Source organism: Phyllostomus hastatus, unplaced genomic scaffold (assembly GCF_019186645.2).
Source record: "Phyllostomus hastatus isolate PE091 unplaced genomic scaffold, TTU_PhHast_1.1 phas_contig_86, whole genome shotgun sequence".
Taxonomy (NCBI): domain Eukaryota; kingdom Metazoa; phylum Chordata; class Mammalia; order Chiroptera; family Phyllostomidae; genus Phyllostomus; species Phyllostomus hastatus.
This window is the reverse complement of record NW_025333977.1, coordinates 44535279-44562486: the sequence shown is the minus strand read 5'-3', so window position 1 is coordinate 44562486 and position 27208 is coordinate 44535279. Positions and strand designations below refer to the sequence as shown.

The 27208-nt window shown below is 35.8% G+C and overlaps 2 pseudogenes; one reads left to right on the top strand and one right to left on the bottom strand.

Moving 5' to 3' along the window:
• LOC123827356 overlaps positions 1–13513 on the bottom strand; it is a 75308-nt pseudogene extending 61795 nt beyond the window's left edge.
• Positions 13514–14358: 845 nt separating this feature from the next.
• Positions 14359–27208, top strand: part of LOC123827355 — a 51434-nt pseudogene continuing 38584 nt past the window's right edge.

The following is a 27208-nucleotide window of genomic DNA, read 5'->3' as shown; positions in this document are numbered from 1 at the left end:
AGAGAATTTGATCTATAGTGGCATTTGTAAATAACTTTTATATTATAAAACATTTTAACATACATAAAAGTAGAGAGAGTAATAAGTGAATGCTTATGTGTGCTTAATCCAGAATCAATATATAACAGGGTACAGAGCCTGGGTCCCCGGATAATAGAGGAACCACTCACAATCCTGCCTTCAAGGTGGGGGTAGGAGGGCTGCCCACATAGCAGAAAGTACAGTGTTTTAAGGCACATTGAATACAAAGGCAGATTAACAGCCATACCTTCCTGAAGAGGGCTGCTTCCCGAGGTGAGTTGTGTTTGTGACTGTGAGAATGTGCACTGTCTCGTGACGTAGCCGAGAATGGATGCCCGCCCCTAGAATGCCTGTGCATCACTGGGAATTCTCATATTTGACGAAGGATGGCAGAGGAAAGAGGGTCAAAGACACTGGGAAGCTGAAAAAAATGGCGGACCCTAACGTACCATGGGAAGAGCTGGATATTAGATCACACAGGAAATTCTGAGCTGAACACTTATATTAGAGCAGGCTGCCAAGAAGTCAGAGGAAGTCTGCCAGGAGGTCTGCCTTAGGTCTGTCTGGGTGTCTTCAGGGAATTCTGCTACAAAGCAGTGAGTTGGCCACAGGGTCCACAGAGAGGTCTGCAGAGAAGGTCGGGAGGTCTGCCTGGAAGTCTGCCTGCAGATGACAGCAGCAGAGCTGGCAGTGCTGAGGGGGCCTGCCTGGTCACCCAGACTCATGAGAGGTGCTTAGAGCTGAACTGTGACTGGGATGCTGAGCTACAGACTTCTGCTTTTCTGAAAGATGGTACTGGTGAGTGGTATATTCTAAAACTGGCCAGGTTTGGTGGAGGGCAGTTGGACTATTTGTTTTTGGGTATTTTTAAAGGGAACAGGACTTAATGGCAGAAATATGCCATTATTCTAAATCTGTATAACCTTTAAATAAACAGCCCTTTTCCTTTGTCAGCAAACTCTTGCTTTAAGAGTCACATTTCTTGGTGGTGGGCAGTTGAACCCCACACCTTTTTCAGAACACCATTGTCTGCTTCTGTAACAAATAGTTATAGTTACCACATTTCCCTAATAATTATGTTCCATTTATTATCTTCACCTTCCTTGTCCTAAAATACTTTAAAACAAATCTCATTCATCATATTATGTTGCATGTAATGATTAATTTGGGATCAAGACAGCTGATTTACGTACAAATGATTTAATGTGGTTATATGTAATTTATAGATATTAACTAAAAGCTTTTTTTTTTTTTACAGAGTATGCTAGCACTACATTTTACCAAGACAGTTACCCTGTTTGGGAGTTATATTCTTCCCCTTTACTTGGCAAACTCAACTAAGACAAAACCCCAAAACAACAAAGAAAATACCCATGCCTTTACAGTCAGTTAAGTTGGACAGAGGAGGCAAAAACATACAATGGGATAAAAATAGTCTATTCAATAAATGGTGTTGGGCTAATCGGACAGATACATACAAAAAATGACACTAGACCACCTTACAAAGAATAAACTCAAAGTGGGTTAAAGACTTAAATGTTATGCTTGAACCCATAAAAATCCTAGAAGAAAATATAAGCAGTAAAATCTTGGATATTTGTCATGATGACATTTTTCTGATATTTCACTTCAGGAAGGGAAATAAAGGAAAAGACATAAATGGGACTACATCAGATCTCCAAATTTTTGCACAGTAAAGGAAATCATCAACAGAATGAAAAGACAACCCACTGAATGGGACAACATATTTGCTGATAAATCTGATAAGGGGTTAATATCCAAAATTTATAGCAAACCTAGAAAACTCAAGAAGAAAAACACAAGTCAATTAAAAAGTGAGCAAAAACCTGAATAAACAGTTCCCCAGAGAAGACATACAGAAGGCCAACAGACATATGAAAAGATGCTCATGTCACTAATCATCATAAAAATGCAAATTAAAAGCATGATGAGATATCACCTCACAACTGTCATAATGGCTAGCATCAATAAATCAACAAAAAACAAGTCTTGGCAAGGATATGAAGGAAAGGGAACCCTTGTGCATTTTGGTATAAATGTGGATTGGTGTAGCCACTGTGGAAAACAGTGTGCAGTTTCCTCAGAAAACCAAAAATGGAACTGCTTTGTAACCCAGTTATTCCACTTGTTATATATCAAAAGAAACCCAAAACACTAGTTCGAAAGAATATATGCACCCCTATGCTCATTGCATCATTATTTACAATAGCCAGGCTATGGAAGCTACCCAAGTGCCCATCAGTACATGAGTGGATAAAAATGCTGTGTTAAATTTATACAATGGAATAGTATGAAGCTGTAAAAAAGAAGAAAATCTTACTTTTTATAACACCATGGCTGGACCTGGGGAGTGTTATGATAAGTGAAATAAGCCAGTCAGAGAAAGAGAAGTGCCATATGATTTTACTTATATGTGGAATCTAATTAACAAAATAAAGTAACATATGAAGCAGAAACAGACTTACAGGTACAGAGAGCAGACTCATAACTGTTAGAGGGGTGGGGGTTGGGAGCTGGGTGGATGAGAAGGGTGAAAGGTTTAAACAACAACAAAAAAAGACTCATGGGCACAGACAACAAAATAGTATGTTAATTGCCACAGGGAAAGGGAGGTGGGGGGAGGTAGAAGAGGGTAAAGGTTGAATAAATGGTGATGGAAGGTGACTTGACTTAGGGTAGTGAACATACAATTAAATATACAAATGATGTATTATAGAATTATACACATGAAACTTATATAATTTTATTAACCATTGTCACCCCCAGAAATAAAAAAACAGTGTAACAGTAAGTGAACAACAAAGGCAGGCTTCTGTAAATCAGCAGCAGCTAACTATTTGTTAGAATGAATTGGGGTATCATTGAATTCCATAAGGGGGTAATAGAAGAGGAGGCATAGCGGGACAGGGTAAAGACTAGTACTGAAGCACAGCTCTGTTAATAATGGCTGGGTGTATTTGCAAAGAAACTTATTTATTAACACTGACAAAAATATGCTGCTATTTTTCATACAGAAGTTATATAGTTTAAATAAAAAAGTGTAGGTGAAAGTGTTTAGAACTTGATAGACTTTTACAGAAAGGGTAGTAACAGTGACTCACATATAAAAGAAATTCAATGGTATTATGTGCTCTCATTTGAGACATTGTCTCTCTCTTCCTCTTGAATATTTTTTCCTTTAAAACACCTTATTTTAACACAGCCAAAATTTTACCATCTTAAATTAGAGGAGAATTATTTTCAACTTAATGTATCAAATTAAAAAACATTAATTCTTTTAATATTTGACTATTATAAAATTACTTTTCATACTTATGCTTTTTAATAAAATGATTTCTTTGACTTATAATAAAAAATTTAATCTGAAATTTGCAAATGTTTTTGAGACCTGTCATTTTCATTTTCATCAAAAGTCTGCCTCACATGAAGGACCAATAGGTTGAATTTCTGTAGCTATAGTTAAAAACAAGTTAACCTCAAAGTAATACATTTTTAAATTAATCTTCCCAAATGCATTTTCTCTACAGTTCCATTGTAGTTAAAGATTTTAATTCAGTGTCTTAAGAAGTGGATAAAACTTCAATGACATAATGGCCGATATAAATTTTAGAGTTGTCACCATTTCAATTCACTTATTTTTAAAAAATATATTTTATTTATGCTGTTACAGTTGTCCCAAGTTTTCCCTCTTTGCTCCCTTCTTCCCCATACTCCCCTTTCCTCCAGCATTCCCCTCCCTTAGTTCATGTCCATGGGTCATGCATATAAGTTCTTTGGCTTCTCCATTTCCCATACTATTCTTAATATCCCCCTGTCCACTTTGTACCTACCAATTATGCTTCTTCATCCCTACACTTTTTCCCCCATTCTCCCTCTTCCCCCTCCCAGCTGATAACCCTCCCAATGACCTCCTTACCTTTGATCTTGTTCCTATTCTGGTTTTTTGCTTATTTCATTTTATTTTATTTTTTTAGATTCAGTTGTTGATAGTTGTGAATTTGTTGTCATTTTCCAGTTCATTGTTTTGATCTTCTTTTTCTTAAATAAGTCTCCATAAGATTTCATGTAGTAATGGCTTCATGATGATGAACTCTTTTAGCTTTATGTTGTCTGGGAAGCACTTTATCTGCCTTTCCATTCTAAGTGATAGCTTCACTGAACAGAGTAACCTAGGTTGTAGGTCCTTGCTTTTCATCACTTTGAATACTTCTTGTCAGTCCCTTCTTGCTTGTAGAGCTTCTTTTGAGAAATCATATGATAGTCTTGTGGAGAAACTCCTTTGTCAGTAACTCTCTGCTTTGCCCTTGCTGTTTTTAAGATTTTCTTTTTATCTTTAACCTTTGGCATTTTAATTATGATGTGGGGTCCTCTTTGGGTACACCTTGTTTGGGAATCTGTGCTTCCTGGACTTGTATGTCTATTTCCTTTGCCAAATTAGGGAAGTTTTCTTTAATTATTTTTCAAATAATTTTACAGTTTCTTGCTCTTCCTCTTCTCCTTCTGGCACCTCTATGATTCGGGTGCTGGTACTTTTGGAGATAGTCCAGAGGCTTTTTATACTCTCCTTGTTTTTTAAAAATATTTTATTTATTTATTTTTAGAGAGAGGAGAAGGGAGGGAGAAAGAGAGGGAGAGAAACATCAATGTGTGGTTGTCTCTCGCATGCTCCCTACTGGGGACCTGGCCTGCAACCCAGGCATGTGCCCTGACTGGGAAATGAAATGGTGACCCTTTGGTTCTCAGGCTAGTGCTCAATCCACTGAGCCACAGAAGCCAAGGCTCATTTTTTTTAAATTCTTCTTTCTTCTTGCTGTACTGATTGGATGTTTATTTCTTCCTTTTGATCCAAATTGTTGATTTGAATCCTGGCTTCCTCCCCTTCACTGTTGTTTCTCTATAGATTTTTCTTAAAAACTTCATAACTCAAAATAATCATTTTAATTTTAACATGAATGGCCAATTAATTCTTAGTGACCTGTTAATAGCAATAATTAATAGTAATAAAACAATAATGTAACATTTTTATTCTGTTTTATTTATTTTTAAAAATTTTTGTTGTACTTTTTTCATTACTTTTTAACCCCCTTATATTATCCTTCCCCCTACATTCACAAGACTGTTGTCCACATCCATGAGTCCTTTTCCCATTTTGCTTTATTCCTTGACACCCTAACCTCTCCTCTCAATAGCTGTCATCCTGATCTCTATCTATGAGTCCATCTCTGTTTTGCTTGTTAGTTCAGTTTGTACATTAGATTCTACATATGAGTAAAATAATATGATGTTTGTCTTTCTATGATTGGCTTCTTTCATGTAGCATAATGTCCTCCATGCCCAAACAATAAAATTTTCTTCCTTTTTATAGCCGAGTAGTATTCCATTGTGTAAATGTCTATAGTTGTTTTATTGACTTACCTACTGATGAAAACTTGAGCAGCTTCCGTATCTAGGCAATTGTGAATAATGCTGAAAGGAACATAGAGGTGCTTATGTTCTTTCAAATTAGTGCTTTAGGTTTCTTCAGATATATTCCCAGGAGTGGGATCACTAGGTCAAAAGGAAGCCCCATTTTTTAATTTTTGTGTTATGTCCATACTACTTTCCACGGTGGCTGCACCAGTCTGCATTCCCAGTATCAAGCTCCCAAACTTATGATCAAATTGATTTTCAGCTTTATAAACAGTTGAAATTTAAGCTGTAACATTTCCATTTCCAGGAAAAACTCTCATTGCGAAGAGAATACCACATTTGCAATTCCTCCTAATTTCAATTTCAGTCATTACTTGTAACACATTGTAGAAAATTTTGATAAGTCAGATCATTTTTCATATTTTATTTTATTTTAAAGTCAACTTTATTAAAGTATAATTTTAAGGTGAAACTTACACCTTTTAATTGTGCATCTTGATGAGATCTGACAAATGCATATAGAAATATATAATCACCACATTCAAAGTAAGAACCATACCATCACACCAAAATCCCATCCCTAATCTGATTTTTTGTATCAATGATTTTTCCCTTTCAAAATGGCACATGTGTAGAATTATTTAATGTGTAAGTTTTTGTGTCATTTCTATTTCATTCGGTATGGTGCTTTTGAAATTGATCCAAGTTGTACATGTCAGTAGTTTTCTGCTTTTCATTGTTGAATGCCATTATTTAGTGTATATATATTCCACCATTTATTTATCCATTTACCAGTTAAAGAAAATATGTGATGTTAGCAGTTTTGAGTGATTATAAATAAAAATGCTAAAGCATTGATATATATATATATATATATATATAAATATATATATATATATATATATATATATATATAAAATTGTGTAGATATGTATTTGAATTCCTTTGGTGAGAGGGGGATTTCTGGGCCATGTGGTATATGTATGTTCAATACTATTACAAAGTGGTCATGCCATTTACATTCTCAAAAGCAGTTTATAAGAGCTTCAGTTGCTCCAAATGTTTATCCACTCTTCGTATTACCAAATTTTCATTTTAGCCACTAAGGTTGGTACAGAAAAGTATCTAATTATTGTTTTAATTTGTATTCACCTAATGACTAATTATGTTGAGTGCTAATTCATGTGCTTATTGCAAACTATATTGATTATTGATATGTATTCTTTAATGAAGTGTCTGTTTAGATCTTTTACCCATTGACTTGTTTCTCTTCTTAAATTAAAAGAATTATTTATGTATATTCAATATAGACATTTTACTAGATATGTGGTTATAAGTTTTCTCTTGTTTGTGATTTTTTTCTCATTTTCTTATCAGTATCTTTTGTATTACTCAGAGTTTTCCAGAAAACCAATAAGATAACAGGATATATTAAGAGAGAGAGAGGGAGAAGCAGAGACTCAAGAAATTGGCTCACATGTTTGTGGGTATGAGAGCTGGTAAGTCTAAAAATCCATAGGGCAAGCCAGCTGGCTGCACATTCAAGAGATAATTGTACTCTCATGTTCACTGCAGCATCATTTATAAGAACCAAGAGTTGGAAACAACATAAATATCCATTGACTGATGATAGGATAAAGAAAATGTGGCACATACCCACAGAGGAATATTATCCAGCTTTTAAAAAAGAAGGAAATCCTTTCATATGTTACAACATAGATGAACTTTGAGGACATTATATTTAATGAAATAAGCCAGGCACAGAAAGACAGATACTGCATGGTTCCACTTATATGAGATATCTGAAGTAGTCAAACCACAGAAGCAAAGTAGACTAGTGGTTTCCAAGAGCTGGGGGGGAGGTATATGGGGAGTTGCTGTTCAAAGGTCATAAAGTTTTAGTCCTCTAAGATGAAAAAATTCTAGAAATCTTCAGTACACGATTGTGCTTAATTCGTTAAGAAGGTAGATCTTATGGATAGTTTTGTTTTGTTTTATTTTGACCACAACTTTAAAAAGGAAGAGTTGATATTATGCCTTATATCTGAAGTCTGGAAACTCAGAATTTTATGTTGTAGTCTGGAGGCAGAACCACTTCTTTGGGAAAGCTCAGCCTTTGCTCTTAAGGCTTTCAACTAATTGTTTGAGGCTCACCCACACTATGCTGAGTAGCATTAAAGTCAACTGAGTGTAAATATTAATCACATCTAAACAAATGCCTTTAAAGCAATATCTAAACCAGTGTTTGGCCGAATAGCTAACTGTATTCGCTGTATTCTTTTTTTTTTGGAAATATTTTATTTATTTTTAGAGAGAAGAGAAAAGAGGGACAAAGAGAGGGAGAGAAACATCAACATGAGGTTTCCTTTCATACACCCCTACTGGGGACTTGGCCTGCAACTCAGGCATGTGCCCTGACGGGGGATTGAACTGGCGACCCTTTGGTTTGCAGGCCAGCACTCAGTTCACTGAGCCACACCAGCCAGGGCTATTCACTGTATTCTAAGTGGACATGTACAATTAATCATTTTATGTAATAAGAAATCTTTGTCTAACTCAAGATTATTTTTTTCTTATTTCATATTAGAAATTTTAAAGTTTCAGGTTTTATATTTAGCTGTAAAATCTATTTTGAATTACTTTTTGCATGTGGAAATAAAGCTTGAGGTTCACTTTCAGGGGAGTGGGGGCACATGCATGTCTGTTTTGTTGAAAAGAATATCCTTCCTCCATTATCCCCTACACCTCAGTCACATGTCCTTTGACTGTCAGTTCTGTTTCATTGACCTATATGTTTATTCTAATGCCACTTCTACATTGTCTTGAATACTGCAATTGTGAAATACAATGATTCCTCTATTTTAAATTTTTATCAAGAATGTTTTGACAGTTCTAGGTTCTGTGTTTCCCCATATAAATTATATAGTCAGCTGATAAGTTTCTGAGTGGCTATGCCAACCACCTGCCAATAGTGTGCAGGGAGATGTCTGGGGCACAGCTGTATGTGTCAAAGTGAGGGCCAGTCTGCTTGTTATCCACTATGTGCATTATTGGCAGTCTGGGAAAGGGTAGGGACCAGAAAAGAGATGACTTGGGTTCCAGACCATGGCAAATGCAGGTACTGGCTCATCACGGACTTGACTTTGCCTGTTGGAGAGGTACAAAGACTCTTACTGATATGGTCCATTCTCTCTTCATTTGCATCATTAAATATTGGGTTTCTCTCTCCCCCAATAAAAGATTTCCTAAAAGGAATCTCCTTTTGCCCTCATGTATTTTGCCAGGAATTGAGTTCTTTTGTCTTCTTGATAGTCATCATTTCACTCGTGTTACTTAGCAGTGAGCTATATTTAAGCATTTCTTAATTTATAACTCAGAAGGCACTGCCCTATAACTTTTATACATAAACAGCTAAGGGTCCATGGGATATACAAATCCAATAAAAGACACAAGTGCTGGTCATAACAGCAATAGGATGTATTGAGTGGGGAGGAGTGGTTCTTTTTCACGCATAACTTTTCAAAAGAAATCTAGAAGTAGCAACAGATGATTTAGTTGTGGGAAAGGCCAGAAGTTTCAGGGCACCACAACTGGGCTGTAGGGGTCTGAGTCACCTGAGTGACTTGATGTTTCACCAAAAAAACTCTGTATGAGACCTGATGCATGAGTGGCACATTGTTGTGATGAAGGGGCCAATCACCAGTTGCTCATAGCTGCGGACTTCTGAATCATATGAATAATTTCCATGGAGGAATGTTCAAGCTTAATGCAAAATTTGATGCAGATTCATTGCTCTACTTGTTTAGTCGTTTTGAATGAGATAGCTACACAGTACATGGGGTCACTCAATGGCATCTACCTTGCCCACTGACTAGTACAATGAAGTAGTCATTATTTAAACATGCACAGTCCAGTCCACTCTCCTTGTGGACTGGTTACATCTCCAGGTTACATCAATGTCATGCAAACCATTTTCATTATATTAACAATGGTAGGGTTTGTTTGGACAGACCTTATATACAATGGGATATTACTTGAACATAAAAAAGAATGAAATCTTACCATTTGCAACAGCATGAATTGACCTAGTGTGTATTAGGCTCAGTGATACAAGTCAGTCAAAGAAAGAAAAATACCGTATGATTTTACTTACATGTGGAATCTAAAGAACAATATAAATGCACAAACAAAACAGAAGCAGCCTCATAGATACAGAGAACACGCTGATGGTTGCCAGAGGGGAGTGGCATTGGAGGACTGGGTGAAAAAGGTGAAGTGCTTGAGAAGTACAAATTGGTACTTACGAAATAGTCTTGGGGATGCAAAACATATAGTCAATAATATTGTAATAATTATGCATGTTGCTATTTGCATACTGGAAGTATCAGGGGTAAAGTACCCCTGATCATATACTTTGTATAAGTATATATACTTTGTAAATCATATACTTTGTAAAGTATATGATTGTGTGACCACTATGATGCACACCTGACACTAATACAAAATAATATTAAATGTAAACCCTGAAAAAAATTAAAATAATTGAAAAAATTAAAATATAAAAAATGTGCAAAAAATAACAAGCATTTATTTGAACAAAAGGAACCGCAAACCTGGAGACAGTTTCAGGTAGCAACCTAAATTGTGTTCCACATAGATGAAAGGGAGGCAGGCTTTTATAGCAAAAGTTCCCATCCAGGTTTCCAATTACAGTGTTATATAAATGAGGTATCCAAATTGTGTAGTTCTGATTAGACAGGGCAGGTCGCATTCAGTTGGTAGAAAGGTGAAGCCAGGGTTTCCCTGCACTGTTTGACACTGGTTGCATAAACATGTGGGGCACAGTGCAGGAGGCCAAGAGTTCAGTCTGAAGTCTTCCCAGTCTCTTGAGTATGCGAGGGGTCCCTATCTGCAAATGACCCTAGGCTCTTATTATTCATAAAATTTGGGCTCTTGGTTGAATGTGGGGAGTCCGTCTCAGGGAGTAAGTTCTTTCTTGGGGTTTACATCAAGTGAACCTTTCTTCTTGTCCACAGGAACATGAAGACTCTTGTTCCTAGAGAGAAGTGAGCTAAGAAGAAAATAATAAAAGAAGAGGTCAGAAAGTTACTGAAAGTATTTGAGAATGGCAAATGGTATAACCTAATATAGACCACTCCAAAGCTTATAAACTTTAGTACAAAAGAGGTGGGATGCCGCTGAATATTACAAGCTGAGTAGTTATATAACTCATGTTTTATAAGGATTTACTCCAGGTGCCATGTTGGGGAGGAGAGCAAAGTGCTGGGTAAGTGTGGTCAGCAGCGAGGAGAGTTAAGATATTATGAGTCATATGAAGAGCAATAGTAACTTGAACCGAGATGGTGATATTAGAAGTCTTGAGTAGTTATTGGAGTCTTCACAATTTGTAAGGAGAACCTACAGATTCCTTATAGTTTATAAAATTTGTAATAAGGGATTTTTTTAATGCTGTCTTGACCTAGTTTTGAGGCTTTTGCCAGAGGCTGGTCAATTTCCTTTCTTGAGCTGCTGATGGAGTTCATACCCCAGTCTCCTCCCTTATTTTCCTCTCATGCTCCTGGCCACAATACATGAATCTTAATTGCCTCAGGGCCAGGTACCAGGCCACAAGTGACTCCCCCACACTTTTGAGCCCAGCATCATTCACATTAGCCAATCCTGAGCCTTTCTGCCCTGTCCCACCTTTCCCTTCTCAAAAAAAAAAAACTTTCTTACAGTCACCCTCCCTCTGCCTTGTGACTGAACCCTGGTATTTCTCTGAGTGGTGCTGTGCTATTTCTTCCCAGGGAACTGGGAGTATTAGAACAATCACAGTAACAAACCAAAACTATAAAACTCCTTTCAGTGACTCTATCTCTTGATCTGCACCAAGCCTCACCAGATCTTAAGCTAATATGGCTAAAAAAATATTCTGTACATATTTCTAAATTATATATATTTTCTCCTCATTCAAGACATGCTCATTGATTTTAGAGAGGGGTGGGCAGAGAGATATAGAAGGAGAGAAACATCAATATGAGAAAGAAACATTGATCAGTTGCCTCTCATACTCACACCCATCCGAGATCTAACCCGCAGCTTAGGTATGCGCCCTGACCCTGACTGGGAATCAGACCTGCCACCTTTTGGTTTATGGAACTACACTCCAATAACTCAGTCACACTGGGCAGGGCATAAATATATTTCATGAATGAATTATACTTCTTAGAAAGCATATTGACTCTAAAAATTCAAAGAGTATGAATAGTTAGTGGTTGCTCAATAAATATTTTATATATTTTTTTGAATCGATAATGAGAATTTTCTAACAGAGGAAGATATCAATAGAGAAGAATTGCTTTAATGTATATATTCCAGGAACATTTAGTTACTATGTTAATTTAGAGGGAAATCAAATGTTGGTATAATAAATTATAATATTTTAAATTTATGTTTTGCCAAACCTAAGATTTTTAAATTTTTGGATATCTACTTTTGTTGATATTAAAATCTACTGAGGGAGACAAATCAAGTACAACAAAAAATAACACATAAAAGAACAAATATAGAAACATTAGCGGTATATTCTGTTGGGGGGCCTGAGTAAGTAGGGTAGAGGGATTGAGCAAAAAATAAAAAAAAGGACTCATGGACACTGACAATCACCAGTGTGATGATTACTGGGGGGTGGGGAGTGGGAGAGGTAGGGAGGGTATCGGGGGAATAAAGGCTGATGGACAGAAACTTGACTTGAGGTGGTGAGCACACAATACAGTGTACAGATGAAATGTGTTGGAATTGTGCACCTAAAACCTGTATACATTTGTTAACCAGTGCCACTACAGTAAATTCAATAAAAATAGAAATACTATCATTAGAAGTTGATATTTATGGTTGGCAAATATAATTTTTAGAGAAGACAGTGATTTGATAAGAAAAGAGAACAGTGCAGGTGTTCAGGAGCTCTCTTTTTTAAATACTGGGGTCCCATATATACTGATACATTTTCTGTGAACGGACACCTATTGGTTCCACTGGCTTGAATTGAAAAGATTAGACTGGGAATCTGCTGTAAGTGAAAGCATTTATATAAAGTTGACAGAGCAACCCAGAAACCACTATTTTTAAAAAATAAGTTTATTTTTTAATTAAAATATAGTCCAATAGACTTTTCTTGGACACAGTTCCATGGATTTTATCAAATGCGTGTAGATCCACATGACCATTACAACAATTAGGGCACAGTACCTTCCTTCCTCCCCTGAATTTCCCTGCTGCTGTCTCATTGTAGACAAAACCTCCCCTCTGCACTGGCTCTTGGCAACCACTGACAAGTTCAGTCACCCTAGTTTTGTCTTTGCAGAATGCTATATAATTGAAATCATATGATGTAAAGATTTTAGGTTGTCTTTTTTCATTCAACATGGTGACTTGGTGAATCATCCAAAGGACCCAAAAGTGTCCAAATTATGACATTTTGCTTACCTATTTACCTGGTGAAAGACATGTCAGTTATTGCTACCCCTTAGAAATTATGTGTATAACTTCTAAAGATCCGGGTTTAGGTGACATGGAATACCTTCTCTTGCCAGTCCCTTGGAGTAGGTGTCAGTCACTACCAGCTTCATTGTGAATGCATCATCAGGATAACTTTTGAAAGAATATGTACTTTTAACCAACCAGTATTATAAAACTCTTAATAATATAAGGCAGAATAAGAAATACTAAAATACACCATAAGAGCAAAGTCAATGTTTGCAAATTTTTTGTGTAATAACATTTATAAATTAAACAAAATAAGAACTCTGCATGATTCTTAGATATTTAGTTCAATTTAGCCCTAGTCTCTCTAGCAAATAACTTATTTTGCAATTTCTCCCCTGTAGTGAAGATGAAATAAAAGCAGACTGCCAACTCTGCCAACTCAAAATTTCATGAGAAGGAAAAACACAAAAATCATGTCAATGATAAATCATTTTAATATAAATGTAAAAGAAAAATACACAAAGACAAAGAAACTAGTGGGGAGTTGGGAAATAAATGACTTACCTCTGTTGCGCATGGGTCACCGGCCAGCAGTGACCACGGAACGCTGCGGATGGGTCGCCGAAACACACGCGAGAAAAAACAACACATGCACAGAGACAAACTAGTTTCTGTGGGGAAGTAGGGACGGAATGGCCACCCCCCCTAGTGGGGAGCGCGCCAATTTACCGTCCATACCTGCTTTTATTAGGCTCATTTTGCATAATAATTCAGGTAAAGTACAGTACTCATTAGGGGAAGTAAGGAACTATAGAAAACAAAGAACTCTGCCGGTCTATTGAGTTGGGGGTCAAAGAGCTGTAAGACTGAGGAACAAACTAACTTCCTCCTAAGACCCTTCTCATTCAACTGAGAGCATTCTAAACAAAGAAGGTTTCACAGTAATTTACATGTTCTTTCTTAGGCCTGATCACCCTGGGGAATCCGCACTTCTCAGTACCGAGCTGCACCACCCTGTCATTGTTTCAGGCTTAGGTGGAGCAAGGGAACTAGGTAACCAAGAGATAAGGAGATTTTCTCCCAGACGCTGAAAACTCAGGCTATGTCAGAGCCAAGGAGCGAGGGTCCATCACCCCCTTTTGCTGCAGCCCCCCAAGTCCTTCTTTTGGGGGGGCCTCCCAAAGTGATCGTGCCTGGCTTAGGTCGTTCCCCCTGTGGGGAATCTTACCCGTCTTTGGCTAACCGACCAAGCTTTTGGGGGGTTCAGTCATGAATAAAGCAGCAGAAGCAGCATTCCTGCCAGGAAGATAAGCTTTTGTCTCCTTGCCGGCTTACGGTTCCAAGGGTGTTCCCTTAGCCTTAGCTAGGCGGGGGTTTCAGCCTCTGATACCAGTCAGGGCGGTTCCCAACATACCTCCAAACATGATGTTCCTTCACCGACTTCATTTGAAAGTGAACATAATTTTTGGTGTCAATGAGTGGTATGTTGACTGCAGCAGCAACCCTGGAAGGTCGGTGAACAGAAGTCACTGTTTCTCTACCATAACTGTGAAGCTTTGACAATTTAACCATGAAAACTTTTGAGAAGTCACTTGTAGCTGTAATTTTATTTAGTAATGTTTCCAATTTATTCTTGATTTCATTTCCAGTTTATTTTGGATCTCAAAAGGTCATAACAGGATGTTAATGTTCTAGGTTAAGCAGAATATTTTGATAACCCCTGGCTTTGAGGCATTTGGACAAAATACTTGTTCAGAGCATCTCTGAATGAACACGTTCATAGGATGATACAGAGAAATTCAGAAGAGAAATCATTCATTAGCTCCATTATCTCTAGATCTTGCTGTGTGCTTCAGTTCTTATTATTTTCTGACTTCAAATGGTTGTTTTTGGAGAGACTTGACTGGTCAAAGAGTGAACATCAATAAAAATGACTAGTGTTACTTTAATAATAAGATAAAATTTCATGGTATTGAAATTGGGTAGTGCAGTGAACCAAATCGCTAACTCCAAATATAATTATGGCAAATAAAAATCTATTTTTACACAACTTAAATCATGTCCATTGCTGTTGATCTCAACACCACAGTTATAAAGGAATTATTCATACAACAGATATTTATGAATCACAAATCATGTGGCAAGTACCATGTTAGGAATCACGAAAGAAAAAGTAAATAATATTAACAACCATAGCAACTATAGTTTCCTGAAAGTATATTATGTGTTAGGCCTTATCCAAATACATTATATACTTTTCAATATGTGCAATAACAATTTTGTATTTTAAAGATAAGGAAAATAAGACTAATTGAATAACCTTTTCAAGGCCATATAACAACAAATATAAGCACCAATAACTCCAGTATGCTCGACACCAGTGTATAATATATCATTCCTCCTCAGTGCACATCGAATGGGGGTACAAATATAACACATATCAAATAGTTTGCGAGCAAGGGCAGAGGTTCAAAATGTGAGCCAAATAAAATATGTGTGGTTAGAACTGACGGCTCACTGAGGGCTGGGCTTCAAGGATGAGCAGGGTTTTATGCAGAGGAAGAAAAGAGGGAAAATGTTTTAGGTAAATAATCAGTTATGTGAACAAAGATACCTGAAAAGGCTGATGTTTCTAGGGAAGAAGAGAAATGTTTGGTGTAGAAAGAGTAGTGAGTCAACTCTTCACATTATTTCTGTAAGTGTAGTCCAAAACTTTCAGTCTTTATAGTTTCGATGTCCTGTCATTTAAATGTCTTACAATAAAGACACAAATAATGATATGGGCTCTTGAAGGCATTTCAAAGTAAATAGAGCACTATATTAAAACCCATGATTGATAGATTGAAGTTAATAAAATAGGAAATGGAATAAAAGTGATACAAAGCTTTTTGGCATAGTTTTTTTCTTTTTCTACCACTGCAATGAGGTAGATCACTGAGAAGATATTTTTCACTTACAGATAAAGCTACTTTAACAAAGGGAGTAGTTTGCTGAAGGCCACATAGCTACTTATCAGAAGAGAAAACATTCTAAACTTGTGACATTGGGGAGCCAGCACAAGTCAAATTTTTATGGAGACTTACAGCTCTTCCTCATATATTTTTCAGCCTTCTGACAATCCTACCTTCTACGAGAAAACTAAGTTCGACTCTTACAATCCCCTTGCTTAAAAAATTATCTGCCACTTTGGCATTGTCTCAATGTTTGATTCCTGCGACTAAAATAATAAAAAAATGAATGTAAGCATAGAACTTGTAATTGGGTCAGTTATTAATGAAGAATAGTTATCATGAAATGTTTAGTATTTTCAGTTTTAAATTGTTCCATTGAAAATATTTCAGTGAAAGTCACAGATGTGCTATATCACTGCACAACTGCTATTTCATTCATTCATTCATTCATTTTTCATTCATTCCTTCCATGCTCTCTTTTAATCAAGAAAAGTCCAAAATTTGTTACAATCAGATTAGGCAGTTCATACTGGATTTGGAGCAGGAACAATACTAGAATTAAATTATATTATTCCAAGTTCATATTCTGCCATCATGGACCAGAAACACACAGGTAGATAGGGATGTCCATTGTTCCCAGTGTGTACTTCTGGGAAGCAGTATTGTGGAGAGCAGTGAGAGGGGAGGCCACTTCTGGCTGGGTGCTGCTAATCCCCCACTCTGTTCTGAGGGGCAAATAAGGTAGGCATAGGAGACTTGGTTTCTTATCTGCAAAGAAGATTAATAACAGTAGGTTTGTACTAGAAATTTGTATGAATAATTTGTAAACATTTCTACAGGACCATTTTACAAGTTCTAGAAAGCTGCCCAATGCTTAATTATCATTAGAGCTAACACACATAGTTTACAGATTTCACCAACATAAGAATTTGGAGATCTCTCTCTCTCTCTCTCTCTCTCTCTTTTTTTTACATATTTTGTTGTTGTTCAAGTACAGTTGTCTCCATTTTCACCCCACTGCTGCCCCACCCATCCCCGCCTCCCAACCTGGAACCTACCCACTTTGGCTTTGTCCATGTGTCCTTCATACATATTCTTTGATGAACCTTCCCTAGGTTTCCCCCATTACCCCCCTCCCCTCTGGTTACTGTCAGTTTGTTCTTTATTTCAATGTTTCTGGTTATATTTTGCTTGCTTGTTTGTGTTGTTGATTAGGTTCCACTTATAGGTGAGATCATATGGTATTTGTCTTTCTTAATATAAAGTTTTCCTACACTATTTACTTTTTACAACATCGAAGAGTTTCTGCTCACATCCAGGATGCCTCAGGAAAACCACAGGAATAATTTTGCAGTCACTCTCTTTAGCTTGAGGTGTCTTATCAGGAGGCTGAATATGCAATGGCATTAAAATTCTATCAAGATCACACAGAGATTGAAATGAGCCAATGTGAGAAACGAATGGGAAGGAATTACACGAAAATGAAAACAGCAGTTGTATTAAGGTGATGAGTATTTTTCTTTCTTAATTAAATAACACTCACATAACTTATTTAATAAATTTTCCATAATGGTAAAAATCACATAAATCAGGAGAGAATAAATACTCATGTTATTTAAAAGGTATTAATGTTGCTTCATGACAAAGTTTTGGAATAGAAACTCTATCATAGTACACAGTTATGATAATTACATAGTTTTTCCTTTTTATATTTTTAAACCACAGCAATTCTGTAATATTTGAAGGAGTAAGCCTGAGTAGCTTTAGAGGACGGCTTGTGTCAATAAATGACTTCATTAGCATTCTCATGAATACCATTTAGCTCCATTGCATGCAGTAAGAAATAATATTGCTGCAAATTAGATACTATAATTAGGCATTTTTCCAGCTTTAATTTTCATTATGAAAATATGATTACCCCCACATCTAAATTTGTTTTCATGCCTCTGACTTAAGAGCAGACTGCACCATAGGTCAGCTGTGTACATTGAAAATATCTCTAACTTCATGGAAGAACGATCCATATTTACAGTCTGCAAAGCAACTTAAATAGAAAATCTGATGTTATGTTTCTGCTGATTTAATGCCAGCTTTATGCTATGCTATCACATGCCTCTTGCACTTTTATAGTCTAGGTTAGTTTCAGGTTAATTCACATTTATTGAAAAGTGAAGTGAATTGTAGTGGGCATATGCAAGGTAACTGCTGTCACCTGAGTGAACTGGCTCTTATGTTACATACACAGATTTCTAAAGTACAATCCTGTACTATTATAACTGATGAAACAGAATTTTAAATTTATGATAAGTTTCAGATGAGATAAAAACAGACTTGTTTATCTTGTCTGAAGACATCTCTGCCTTTTTCTAGGGTAAGCAGGGCCAAGGATGCTGCATTGGACAGACGTTCTCTCCTCTTTTGGAACAAAAATACTCTCCTCTGCTTTGGAAAGAAAACTTCATGGAGGAAGAGACAAATGAGCTTCACAATGTCATACAATAACATTGCACTATACAAAGAGGGTACATTTTAAAGGAACTGTTTGTTTTTTTGTTGAGAAAACAAGTGGAAAAACGGACTTCGTGAAATGTCATCTATATAAATGCAAATATAATATACAGAGCACCTTAACTGCCTTGTGAGGTAGGTGGAGGGTATGGAATCTCGGTCTCTGTGGTGACAGGGAATGGAGACCTAGGCTCCAAACTAGACTGCACTTTTCCTTACAGGCAGACTTAGTTTTCTTATTTGTACAACTCAGGGCTGTCTGAGATTGTCCCAAAGGTCATCTGGATGTCTTTAACTCTGTTATTTAGAATAAAACCTTGAGCTCAAGGATAACCCTACAAATTCTTACATCTTCAGTGTTTATGTTATTTTGCTTAACCATCTTCACCACTTCTGATAAAGATTATTTCTAGTTTTATTTTTCAATTTCTCTAAACATCCTAGTACCTTCAGATGCCAGTCAAAGCTTTTAAAAAATGTATGTGGGAAAAGGTCAGATTGAACAAATGATTTATAAGAATAAACAAAGTAATTTTAGTACAGAGACTATATGAGCAAAACAAGCATGCAAATAAAACAGGAAGATACTATGATTACACCTTTTTCTCAAGAAAATAATCATATTAGCACAGAAACCACATTTACAAATTATGTCTAATCCAAATTTTGAAGGAAAAATCACTTTCAGATTATAATCCTTGTTTTCTTCCTATAATTATTTTTAAAATAATGATTGTAATTGAGAGAAGCTGGACCTTGGGTTTGGATCTGGAAAAGTTACTAATACTATCTGAGGCTACTATACTTCTGTGTCTAAATTAAACTACCAGTTATCTTGGGAAAAACAGTCTGTGTGCAGGTACTTTGGGGGCGGAGTGAAGATTTGAGTTTAAATCCTGTGTGGGAAATGAATCTCTGAGTTTTTGATGCCCGAAAAAGAAGAAAAAGAAAGTGAAAATGTTTATTAATATTTCTGCAGCTTAAAATATCATATTAAATCTGTTTTTGGGGTTCTTGGCTTTCTTCTTTGAAAAACACCAATCATTTAATTGGTTACACAAAGTGAAACAGTATCTATTAAAAAATATCAAAGTTTGTGATAGTGAAGAGTTAATTGCCTTGCACAAAAATGCAAAAGGACTGTATTTCTTGAATGAAGATGAGTATAATGTGAAATTATTTTTGGCCCCTTGCAGTTGGGACAGGGGCTGCAATTTGAAGCTTGGAGTTTGAGAGACAGTGTGTGGCAGATAGGGGATGCTAACGGGAGAGATACCAAATATCAACAACCTGGCACGAGGTCAAAGACAGGACATGGCCAAGCAGATAATGTGGCAAAGAAGGGAATTCTTATAGGGGTAAAAACTTGAAAAATGTTTAGGCGTGTTTCCTTTCCTGTGTCACAATCTCATTATGCCATATGAAAGTCTTAGTATCAGCCCTGGCTGGTGTGGCTCAGTGGATTGAGTTCCAGCCTCAAACCAAAGGTTCACTGGTTGGATTCCCAGTCGCAGGACACATGCCTGGGTTGCAGGCCAGGTCCCCCATTGGGGGCACATGAGAGGCAACCAACCACACGTTGATGTTTTTCTCCCTCCCTTTTTTTCTCCCGTTCCCCCTCTCTAAAAATAAGTAAAATCTTTAAAAAATTTAAAAAAGGGAGTCTTAATATTATCTGTTGAACACTTTAACCTTTTATTAGGTTTGTGCTGAGGAATAGAAGAAAGGACAACATTTAACATTCCCAGGCCTGATGAACCTGGGAGAAGGGAAGCACAGGAAGTGTTTTGTTAAGGGTAAAGGTGATAAGTAGAGAAGGGTGGAGTGAAAGGGGTAATAATGTTGGTATCTAACATTTCTCAAGCATTTGGTACATCTAGACATTGTACTAGGTTCTGCTGAGACCCCTGATGCATCCTCAGCAATATTTGGGAGGTGCCTAGACTTCCTGTAGAAACACAATGTATGTCTTGGAGATTTACTAATAATAAATTAAAGGAAAGGTAAGACAAAAGCTTTGGGATGTCATGGAACCTTGGGATGATTCTAACCTATGTACATAGAAGGAAAGTATTCATGTACATAGTCTTTTCTACTGGATTCCAGAACAGGGCTTCAGGAAGTGGAGAAATAGTCAATGTCATGGCAGATAATCCTATTACCTGTTGTAAGAGCTAAAGCTGTCCTGTCAGAAAATCCAGAATCTAAAGATTAGAGTTCCCATTCCAAATTTACAATATACAAACTATGAATTCTGTGGCAAACCTCATGACATGCTTGAATGTGATTTTTCATATCTACTAACAGGTTTGCTAAGAAGATGAAATAAAATTATACGTACAGATGTTAAATACAAAGTCGTATGCAGTATTAGCCATTTTCATTTTCTTGTTTTTATCTTCTTTTCTAGTTGTACTATTAAAGATAGTGGAATGATAAGTTCAGAAAGTGGGATGAGCAAGAGATGAGATTAGTGAAAATGTTAAATTAACAGAAGTCCTTATCTATAATATTCTAAAGTTTCCCCTCTATTTTTCAAGCACTGGGGCATGATATTTAGAAAAACTTACAAAGTCACATACCTTAGTTTTTTCCTTCAAAATACAAGTCTTATGTTGATATTCATGACCACATTTTTTTCAATTTTTAATATTACAAAGTTATAGTATTCAAAAGAGTAGACAAAACTAGGATTAAACATTGAGAATCTAGTTAAGAAGTATTTGTTAATAAACAGAAAACAGAAAGCATAACCTGAGATTACTGTATCAATGGCACATTATATATACAGGGTGGAGCAAAAAGTAGGTTTACAGTTGTGAGTACACAAAATACAGTTTATTTTTGTATTGTTATTTATTAATTATTATATTATTTTCCATATGATCAATAGTAAACCTACTTTTTACAAACTCTGTATATTCCTATATAGTTTCCCCAATAAGGAATAAGGACTGTTATAAATTAGAATATAAATAATAACAAAAGTAAAGATCAGAATAAATCAGGAGTAAAAAAGTTTAAAGGACACCCATTTCCCTCTTGTTCATAAAAAACTTATAATATTTAGGGTTATACTATACCAGGAATATGTTAAAAGATTATGAGTGACTGGGTTAGTGATTTAATAGAACTAAATATATGTTTGAAACTTTCATGTTAAAGTAGAATATGTGTGATGGTTCACATAAACAAATTAGAAAAAAGTAATCTCATTTGTGGAATGTAAAATTTCACAATTCATGCAGATTTTAATGTATCATTTGTATGGGTTTATGTAGGTACTTTATACTTAGTAATGCCTATGCTCCTGGAGTGGTGACAAAATGATTAATGTTCTTTCCTGTTCAATCAAAATCATTTTTATTTCTTTATAAGAATAAAGATAACAATAAGTATTTTAAATAGTGGGACTTTTCACTCCAAATCAGAATGACTCAATCAGAAATATACTATTTTTCTTACCATAACCAAAATTGATTAACTGGTCATTTATAATTCAGACTTCTAAGAAACAGACATAAGTCCAAAGTGTTTATGAACAATCATTTTCTTTCCAGATTAGATTTAGTTAGTTATTTATTCAAAAATGTTAGTGGATTGCCCAACATCACTCAAATGAACAGTGAAAATATAAAAACTAATTCGCATCTCCTGATTTATCCTTCAATGCTTTTCCCATTATATTTTATAGCGTCTTATATAGTCATTCTTTTATGTTTTAATATATTAGAGTCTACCTTGCCAGCTTTCTATATTTATTTTTTATCATTTACTAAATGTACTCTTTTTCTAGATTAATGTATTATAGAGAGAAAAGAAGTATTTTTTGACATCTGTTGGGAAAGCATTAATTTATTGAAGACAATTGCCCTGTGGGTTGGTGCCCCAGGAAAAAATTGTCCGCCTACAAGGCTCCATGGAAACCAGCTACAAGTGAACGCAACCAGCATATTGAGCATAAGGCTTGGATTTTGTTCCCAAGCACGCTGGTGCTCATCTGGTGCTGAGCTAGTAGGTAGGGCTGGTGCCAGGTTTCTGCCAAGTCATATCGCTGTTGCATTATAGCCTGTGGTCACATGGCAGGGGTGCTAAACTTTCTAATCTCATGGTTGAAAACCCCGTAATCCAGGATTCAAGTCCTTCTTCCAGAGTATGCCATCAGGTGTTGTCAGATTACTGTCAGCTGCCCCAGTGGTGCAAGACACTGGGGACCCATGTACCTACCTCTACTTCTTTCTCTGTAGGCTTTGCTCCTTATTTCTTATTACTATCAGTAGCTATTCTTCATCCAGAGTAATGTAAAGTTCAATTAATCACAACCTCTCTTTTTTTTAAAGAAATATTTCAACATACACTATTAAGTCTGAGAAATATATGTATGCACAATTCAGATTTAATAAATGTTAACATTTTGCAAAATATATTTTTATTTTCTTTAAAGAAGAACTACTGCAGGTACAACAGAAGACTCCTTCATGTCCTTCCCTGAGTCCATTTCTTCTTTTCTCCCATTACTCCTTAGATGAAGTCTAAGAGAATTTCTGAACTACACAGTATTTTTCTTCCTTTGTATTGTGTTTTTGTAAACCTTATGCAGTATTACTGTCTTAATAATTCTTACATTTTAATAATAATATGTCTTAATTCTTACATTCTTGGGTATGATAATAGTATCATTGATATTCAGAAAAATGTCCTTGTTATTTGGATATATATAGTACTATGAATGAAATGCCATGAGGTTTACAAATTACTTTCAAATGTTTCACGAAGACGTACATAGAAAAATAACAAATGTGACAAAATTTTAACAGTTGGTTATTTTAGGTGGAGAATTATGGGTGTTCATCTTACTATTCTTCTAACTTTTTTACATATTTGAAATATAAAAATTTGAGAATTTTAAAGCACCATATAACTAGCATTACCCTATATGTTTTAATAAACAGCTCATATATCTATTTCAACTCACATATATAATACTATTGAATACCAACCTTTTCCCTCTTAAAGGAGAATTAGGTTGTTTTTTATTTGAATAATGTTATAGCAGGCATCGTTGTGAATTACTCCCTGTGCTAAGGGCAGCAGTATCTGGAGAACTGGTCTGTGTAAGGTAGTATATGTATCTTTAGCTGTGTCTTGGAGAAAACTCAAAACATCACACACTGTTCCATGTTGATTTAACATACTAACTGGGGGCTGCTTAGACTGGAGGCCTCCCTTGATGTCACATGCTGCAGGCCATATTGGCTCATATCCAAGGCAAGGGATGAATACCCCATGGAAACAAAAGGTGATTGGATGGTGAATCCTGGCCCTTCTTCTCTTTATTTCTGGGGTTTATTTAGTTGATTTTCAACCCCATTGATGTCTTTCTTCTTTCCTGCTCTGTCTGCAATCTCTTCCTGATTCTATGCTCTCAGTCCAATGGATGATCTTTTAAATAGAGGGGAACCTTCTTTGCTACTACTGAGATCAGGAAACTATAGGAAGAACAGGTATACAAGTATTAATGCTCTTTTGATAAATACTAAAACTGATGTTTTCAAGGTAAAATGTATCGAATACTAAATTTAACATAACAAGGCATCTTTAATCTTGTTCAACTTCTGTTGCTTTATTTCATTATTGAAATGCATCTGTGATCATTCAAATTTTAACCTCCCCTTCAGCAAACAATAACTTTTCAAAAAATGCTAATCTTAATAATATAATATATATCCCTTTTCAATGCAAAATGGTACATCTACTTTGGAAAAAATGTTCAGTGGTATCTCAAAATGTTAAGCATGTAGTTAGTTACCATATGACCCAGCAATTATAGAAACATAGGTATGTACCCAACCCAAATAAAAACATACATTCACCCACAAAAAACCTTGCACATAAATGTTCATAGCAGAATTATTCCTATTATCCCAAATGAGAAAACATTCCAAATGTCCATCAGCTGATGAATGCATTAAGATGTGTGGCAAAACAATTAACTCAGCAGTAAAAAGAAATGATGTTGAGACACATGCTACATTATTGCTTAACCTTAAAAATATTATATTAAGTGATAGAAGCCAGTCACACACACACAAACATACTGTGTAATTTTGTTTATTTGAAACTTACAGAATAGACAAGTTTATAGAGACAGGAAGTGCATTAGTGGTTGTGCCTGGGACTGGGGTGAAGATATAAAGAGTGACAGCTAATGGAATAAAGTTTGTATTACAGGATGATGAAAATGTTCTAGAATTAGATAATAACAGTGGTTATACAACTCTGAACATAATAAAAACACGGAATTGTATTTTTTGAATATATGAATTTCATGGAATGTGAACTCAATAAACTGTTAAAATATTGTTTTCATGAAGTTAAGCAAAATAAATATTTTAAGACTAATTGCATATATGAAACTATAACTGTCTTTGCTTATTTTAGATCTTATAAAATGGTAACTTTAATACACTTAAAGGTGAGAAATAATATCAATGTCAGGGATAAGTAATTAAAGTTGACATTGTAGATTTATCTAAAAATACAGCAGTTGTACCATTTGTTGATATAGTGTTTTTCTTTAGTACTTTAATATAAAGAGGCTAGATATTCTTCAAAAGTGCATTTCTTGTTGTTAACTTACATTTACTTTAGTTTTTGATTAAAAGGAAAGAAACATTGTCCTGACTGGGTGGCTTAGTTTGGTTGGAGCATCACTGTGTACACCAAACAGTTGCAGGTTCAATTCTCAGTCAGGCAGCATACCTAGGTCGCAGGTTTGATCTTCAGTTGGGGCACGTACGGGGGGCAACTGATTGATATTTCTCTTTCATATTGGTGTTTCTCTCTCTTTCTCTCCCCCTACTTCCTTGCTCTCTAAAATAGATAAAAACATATCCTCAGGTAAGGATTTAAAAAAGGAAGAAAAAAGAAAAGAGTAGAAACATTGAAATAATAATGATATATATTATGAAAAATTATTGCTTCTGATTTTTCTCTTTCAGAGGGTTAATTTATATTACAGTTATATATTGATGTTTTTAATAAATTAAAAGTCTCCTGATTCATAAACAGTGCATATGAAGCTTACTCACTTAAGCCAGGGGATGGTTTAACTTTTATGCAGTGAAGCAGAAACATTAAACAAAAATCCTTATAAGACTTACTTTCCAGGAGTGGATACAGAATATAAACAATAAACAAAATAAATAATTGAATTACACAGTATGTTAAAAAATAACAAGAGCATTGGAAAAATAAAATAAAAGTGAAGAAAAGGATTTAAGAATGCAAGGGACAAAAGCTTCAAGTTGCTACTACCAAGACGGGGAGACTATAGGAAGAGCAGGCTTTGGTATGTCAATGTAGCAGTTCGAGAATCCGATCTGACATGGTGGTCTGAGATAACTATTGCACAGCTAAGTGGGCATGCTGAGCTGGTACATGCATAGGTGAGTGTGGGACTCTGGGAAGTGCTGTAGTCTGCAGGCATGGACTGGAATATCTAAGAACATAGGAGTTGGCACTTACAGACATGACATTGGGTGAAATTACTAAGGGAGTAAATGTAGGTAGAGCACCACTCTGAGGTATTAGAGAAGCGGAAAAATCAGCATAGGAGACTGAGAAAAGCAGCTGTTAATTTAGCCACAGATGAGAACAACATGTCCTGTCAAGAGAAGGTCAGAACTGGCCTTTGAATATAACTTTGGCAATATCGGCAGCTATAATTGCTAAGACACAAATGAGCTGAGAATTTCTTTTGCTGTTCAAATTTAAGCTACTCACACATTAGATCTAATTGGAACATCCATCTGGCCTCAAGTTGTGGTGTTTACAATGACCAGTTTCAGCAGAAAGGTGTGGGTATCTGAGTTTATTAAATGGCAGTTGGGGAATTGCCTTACTAGGTTAGGAAAAATTTGCGGGGAGAAGAGAAAAACAAATTCAAAGTTGAAGGGTAGGGGCTAGTAGTTATATTAATTTCATTGTTAAAATCCATTTTGTACCCACGTTTATGAAATTGGCTTATTTATTAAAACTAAAATTTCACATTCTAGCAAAATACTTTATATAGAATGGTATTCATTTAGTATATTCAAAATACCCATAATGCCTTGTTGTTTCATGCTAATAGGCTAATAGTGGCATGGTTAGAAAAAAAAATTCCAGAGACTTAAAATTATTAAAATAAATATTGCACAATCTTGTTAGACATGCAGTGTAAGTAGGGAGTAAAGATGGTAATTTCTAGATATATCCATAATGAAATAAGAATTAAAACACATAAAAATTAGCCAAATTTAAATTGGTAAGTGAGGGTTCTGTTCTTTTTAATCCATAGAAGGTCCAGGCTGAGGGACACATCCTCAGTGTATGACCCCATCATCTCCATGTGAGGCTCCCGGGTTCTCCAAGACCAGAGTCCAGCATAAAGAATGGGAACTGGATGTTAAAGGCTCATGATTACACCCATCTCTTCAACTCATGTTTTCTTGGCCAAACAAGTTACTTGGCTATGCTTATTTTTCTAGACACAAACAAGTGTACCTTCCCTGTGCCTGCAATCAGAGAAGAAACAGGTATGTTGGGAAATGCCAGTGCTATCTTTTAGACCCATGTCTCCACTGTGCCTTGAGAATAATCAGAACTACTAAGCTTGTACCTCTTTTACCTCTCTTCTACATCTCTAAGCTCTGTATTTGAATTGAATTGAGGGTGGTGAGGGAAGAAAAGCAGTTCACTATGACCCTTAAGGAGTTTATCAGAAAAAGAAATGGGGTAGTAGCAGGGAAGGGTAGAGGGTCAATAATTTT